Below are 5,674 nucleotides of genomic sequence, written 5' to 3'. Positions count from 1 at the left end.
TTCAATCATATCTTCTCAATCATATCTTCTCAACCACATCTTTTTCAAAATAATTTTAAATCATATCTTTTTTATTACTGATTTCAAAATCTTCAAAATCACCTAACCACTTTCTCACTTTTAATTTTTGAAAAACCATCAACCACTTTTTCAAAATTCTTCTTAATTATTTTAAAATTTTTAGTTTTATTTAAAAATTTGTTTTCGAAAATTTTTCCCCTCTTCACCTTCTTCTATTTAAGGACTAACACTCCTCCTCAATTAGCAATTCAGACTCTCTCTCCTTCTTCATATGTTCGAATTCTTATCTACCTACCTCATCCCTCTATTCCTATTTTCCTCTGACACCTCAAGGAATCTCTATACTGTGACATAGAGGATTCTATACTTTCTTGTTCTCTTCTCTTTCTTATGAGCAGGAACAAGGACAAAGGCACTCTTGTTGAAGCTGATCCAGAACCTGAAAGGACCTTGAAGAGGAAGCTAAGAGAAGCTAAAGCACAACTCTCTGGAGAGGACCTAACAGAAATTTTCGAAAAAGAAGAAGACATGGCAGCCGAAAATAATAACAATGCCAATAATGCAAGGAAGATGCTTGGTGACTTTATTGCACCCTCTTCTGACTTCTGTGGAAGGAGCATCTCAATTCCTGTAATTGGAGCAAACAACTTTGAGCTTAAGCCTCAATTAGTTTCTCTAATGCAGTAGAATTGCAAGTATCATGGACTTCCATTGGAAGATCCTCGTCAGTTTTTTGCTGAATTCTTGCAAATCTGTGACACTGTTAAGACTCATGGGGTTGACCCTGAGGTCTACAGACTTATGCTCTTCCCTTTTGCTGTAAGAGACAGAGCTAGGACATTGTTGGACTCACAACCTAAAGAAAGCCTGAACTCTTGGGAAAAGCTGGTCAATGCCTTCTTGGCAAAGTTCTTTTCACCTCAAAAATTGAGTAAGCTTAGAGTGGAAGTTTAGACTTTCAAACAGAAGGAAGGCGAATCCCTTTATGAAGCTTGGGAAAGATACAAGCAATTGATTAGAAGGTGTCCTTCTGGCATCCTTTCAGAATGGAGCATCATATGCATATTCTATGATGGTTTGTCTGAACTGTCCAAGATGTCATTGGACAACTCTGCTGGTGGATCTCTTCATCTGAAGAAGATGCCCTAAGAAGCCCAGGAACTCATTGAAATGGTTGCAAATAACCAATTCATGTACACTTCTGAAAGAAATCCTGTGAATAATGGGACAACTCAGAAGAAAGGAGTTCTTGAGATTGATACTCTGAATGCCATATTGGCTCAGAATAAAATATTGACTCAGCAAATCAATATGATTTCTCAGAGTCTGACTAGAATGCAAGCTGCATCCAGCAGTAATAAAGAAGCATCTTCTGAAGAAGAAGCTTATGATCCTGAGAACCCTGCAATGGAAGAGGTGAATTACATAGGAGAACCCTATGGAAACACCTATAATCCTTCATGGAGAAATCATCCAAATCTCTCATGGAAGGACCAATAGAAGCCTCAACAAGGCTTCAACAACAATAATGGTGGAAGAAATAGGTTTAGCAATAGCAAACCTTTTCCATCATCTTCTCAGCAACAAACAGAGAACTCTGAGCAAAGTCGTTCTGGCTTAGCAACCATAGTCTCTGATCTATCTAAGACCACACTAAGTTTTTTGAATGAAACAAGATCCTCCATTAGAAATTTGGAGGCACAAGTGGGTCAGCTGAGTAAGAGAATTACTGAAACTCCTCCTAGCACTCTCCCAAGCAATACAGAAGAAAATCCCAAGAGAGAATGCAAGGCCATAACCATGACTAACATGGCCGAACCTGGAGAGAGAGAGGAGGATGTGATTCCCAGTGAGAAAAACCTCATGGGATGTCCTCTGAACGAAAAGAAGTTCCCCTTTGAGGAACCAAGGGAATCTAAGGCTCATACAGAGACCATAGAGATTCCATTGAACCTACTTCTGCCATTCATGAGCTCTGATGAGTATTTTTTACTGAAGAGAAAGTTGCTAAGTACCTTGGAGCAATCATAAAGCTAAATGCCAAGTTATTTGGTAATGAGACTCGGGAGGATGAACCCCCCTTGCTCACCAATGAACTGAATGACTTGATTAGGCAGACATTACCTCAGAAGAAACCGGATCCTGGAAAATTCTTAATACCCTGTACCATAGGCACCATGACCTTTGAGAAGGCTCTATGTGACCTAGGGTCAAGTATAAACCTCATGCCCCTCTCTGTAATGGAGAAACTAGGGATCCTTGAGATGCAAGCTGTAAGAATCTCACTAGAGATGGCAGACAATTCAAGGAAACATGCTTATAGACTTGTAGAGGATGTCTTGGTAAAGGTTAAAGGCCTTTACATTCCTGCTGACTTCATAATCCTGGACACTGGGAAGAGTAAGGATGAATCCATCATCCTTGACAGACCCTTCCTAGCCACAGCAAAAGCTGTGATTGATGTTGATAGAGGAGAGTTGGTTCTTCAAGTAAATGAGGACTACCTTGTGTTTAAAGCTAAAGAAGCTCCTTCTGTACACATGGAGAAGAAGCATGACAAGCTTCTCTCAATGTAGAGTCAAACAGAGCTCCCACATTCAAACTCTAAGTTTGGTGTTGGGAGGCCATCATCATGCTCTGAGTATCTATGAGGCTCCATGAGAGCCCACTGTCAAGCTATTGACATTAAAGAAGCGCTTATTGGGAGGCAACCTAATTTTTACTTATCTATGTTAAATTTCTATTGTTATGTTTTCTTTAGGATTATGATCATGTGGAGTCACAAAAACAAAAGCCAAAAATAAAAAACAGCATTGAAAATAGCACACCCTGGAGGATGACCTTACTCGCATTTAAACGCCAGTAAGGGTAGCAGAATGGGCGTTTAACGCCAGAAAAGGGCACCAGACTGGCGTTTAACGCCAGAAAGGGAAGAAAAGTTGGCGTTTAACGCCAGAAAGGGGAGAAAAGCTGGCGTTAAACGCCAAAAATGGGCAGCAACCTGGTGTCTAACACCAGGATTGGCACTCAAAGAGGCGTTTACACGCCAAAATGGTGCGGAGATGAGAAATCCTTGACACCTCAAGATCTGTGAACCCACAGGATCCTCACCTACCTCAACTCTCTCTCTCTCTTCTTCACACCTTCCCATAACACCATTCCCCAAATATCCTTCACCAATCACCTCCACCACTCTTCCCATAACACCCACCTCACAATTTAAATTCAAATCCTTTCCCTCCCAAACCCAACCCCTAATACACGAACCCTACCCCTCTCTCCACTCCTATATAAACCCTTCATCCCTCCTTCATTTTCACACATCATAAACACTTCTTTCCCCCCTTGGCCGAACCACTCACACCTCTCTATCTCCTCCATTTTCTTCTTCTTCTACTCCCTTCTTTCTTCTTTTACTCGAAGACAAGGAAACCTTCTAAGTTTGGTGTGGTAAAAGTGTTGCTTTTTGTTTTTCCATAACCATTTATGGCACCTAAGGCCAGAGAAACCTCTAGAAAGAGGAAAGGGAAGGTAAAAGCTTCCACCTATGAGTCATGGGAGATGGAGAGATTCATCTCAAAGGTCCATCAAGACCACTTCTATGAAGTTGTGGCCAAGAAGAAGGTGAACCCTGAGGTACCTTTCATGCTCAAAAGGAATGAGTATCCGGAGATCCGACATGAGATTCGAAAAAGAGGTTGGAAAGTTCTCACCAACCCCATTCAACAAGTCAGAATCTTAATGGTTCAAGAGTTCTATGCTAATGCATGGGTCACCAAAAACCATGATCAAAGTGTGAACCCGGACCCAAAGAATTGGCTTACAATGGTCCGGGAGAAATACTTAGATTTCAATCCAAAAAATATAAGGTTGGCATTTAACTTGCCAATGATGCAAGGAGATGCACGCCCCTACACTAGAAGAGTCAACTTTGATAAAAGGTTGGACCAAGTCCTCATGGACATATGTGTGGAAGGAGCTCAGTGGAAAAGAGACTCCAAAGGCAAGCTGGTTCAATTGAAAAGGCATGACCTTAAACCCGTAGCTAGAGGATGGATGGAATTCATCTAACGCTCCATCATTCCTACTAGAAACCGATCCGAAGTGACTATAGATCAGGCTATCATCATTCATAGCATCATGATTGGAGAGGAAGTAGAAGTTCATGAGGTCATATCTCTAGAACTCTACAAAGTGGCTGACAAAACCTCCACTTTGGTAAGGTTAGCCTTCCCTCATCTCATCTGTCACCTATGCAATTTAGCTGGAGTTGTCATAGGAGAAGACATCCTCATTGAAGAGGACAAGTCTATCATTAAAAAGAGGATAGAGCAAATAAGAGAGCCCACTTATGGACCTCAACAAGAGCATGAGGAAGTCCCTCATCAAGAAATCCCTGAGATGCTTCAAGGGATGCATTTTCCTCCACACAACTATTGGGAGCAAATCAACACCTCCTTAGGAGATTTGAGTTCTAATATGGAGCAACTAAAAATGGAGCACCAAGAGCACTCCATTATTCTTCATGAAATTAGAGAGGATCAAATAGCCATGAGGGAAGAGCAACAAAGGCAAGGAAGAGACATAGAGGAGCTCAAGCGTTCCATTGGATCTTTAAGAGGAAGAACTATCCGCCATCACTAAGGTGGACCCGTTCTTTGATTCCCTTGCTCTTATCTTTCTGGTTTTTTTTATTTTTATGCTTTATGTGCTATCTATGTTTGCATCTTCATTACATGATCATTAGTGTTTAGTGCCTATGCTTTAAAGTTATAAATGTCCTATGAATCCTTTACCTCTCTTAAATGAAAAAAATTGTTTTCTGAAAAAGAAAAAGAAGTACATGAATTTTGAATTTTACAATAGTTTAATTATTTTGATGTGGTGGCAATACTTTTTGTTTTCTATATGAATGCTTGAACAGTGCATATTTTTGATAGTGAAGTTTATGAATGCTAAATTTGTTGGCTCTTGAAAGAATAAAGAAAAAAGGAGAAATATTATTGATGATCTGAAAAATCATAAAATTGATTCTTGAAGCAAGAAAAAGCAGTGAATACAAAGCTTGCGAAAAAATTGAAAAAAAATAAAGAAAAAAAGAGAGAGAGAAAGAAAAAGAAAAAGCAAGCAAAAAAAGCCAATAGCCATTTAAACCAAAAGGCAAGGGTAAAAAAGGGATCCAAGGCTATGAGCATTAATGAATATGAGGGCCTAAAGGAATAAAATCCTAGCCTAAGCGGCTAAACAAAGTTGTCCCTAACCATGTGCTTGTGGCGTGAAGGTGTCAAGTGAAAAGCTTGAGACTGAGCGGTTAAAGTCGTGGTCCAAAGCAAAAAGAGTGTGCTTAAGAGCTCTGGACACCTCTAATTGGGGACTCTAGCAAAGCTGAGTCACAATCTGAAAAGGTTCACCCAGTTATGTATCTGTGGCATTTATGTATCCGGTGGTAATACTGGAAAACAAAATGCTTAGGGTCATGGCCAAGACTCATAAAGTAACTGTGTTTAAGAATCAACATACTGAACTAGGAGAATCAATAACACTATCTGAATTCTGAGTTCCTATAGATGCCAATCATTCTAAACTTCAAAGGATAAAGTGAGATGCCAAAACTTTTCAGAAGCAAAAAGCTAATGGCCCCGCTCATCTAATT

The 5,674-nt window shown here is 40.0% G+C and overlaps 1 non-coding gene across 1 annotated transcript; it reads right to left on the bottom strand.

Annotated features, from left to right (window-relative positions):
- Positions 1-954: 954 nt before the first annotated feature.
- On the bottom strand, positions 955-1,058 carry LOC112746678 (small nucleolar RNA R71). Its single transcript, XR_003174548.1, has one exon. It is a non-coding gene; the product is annotated as a small nucleolar RNA R71 (small nucleolar RNA).
- Between the last annotated feature and the right edge of the window lie 4,616 nt (positions 1,059-5,674).

The sequence above is a fragment of the Arachis hypogaea genome, chromosome 14, assembly GCF_003086295.3.
Source record: "Arachis hypogaea cultivar Tifrunner chromosome 14, arahy.Tifrunner.gnm2.J5K5, whole genome shotgun sequence".
Classification (NCBI taxonomy): Eukaryota; Viridiplantae; Streptophyta; class Magnoliopsida; order Fabales; family Fabaceae; genus Arachis; species Arachis hypogaea.
The sequence above is the reverse complement of the archived record's forward strand: the minus strand, read 5'-3'. Positions and strand labels throughout refer to the sequence as shown.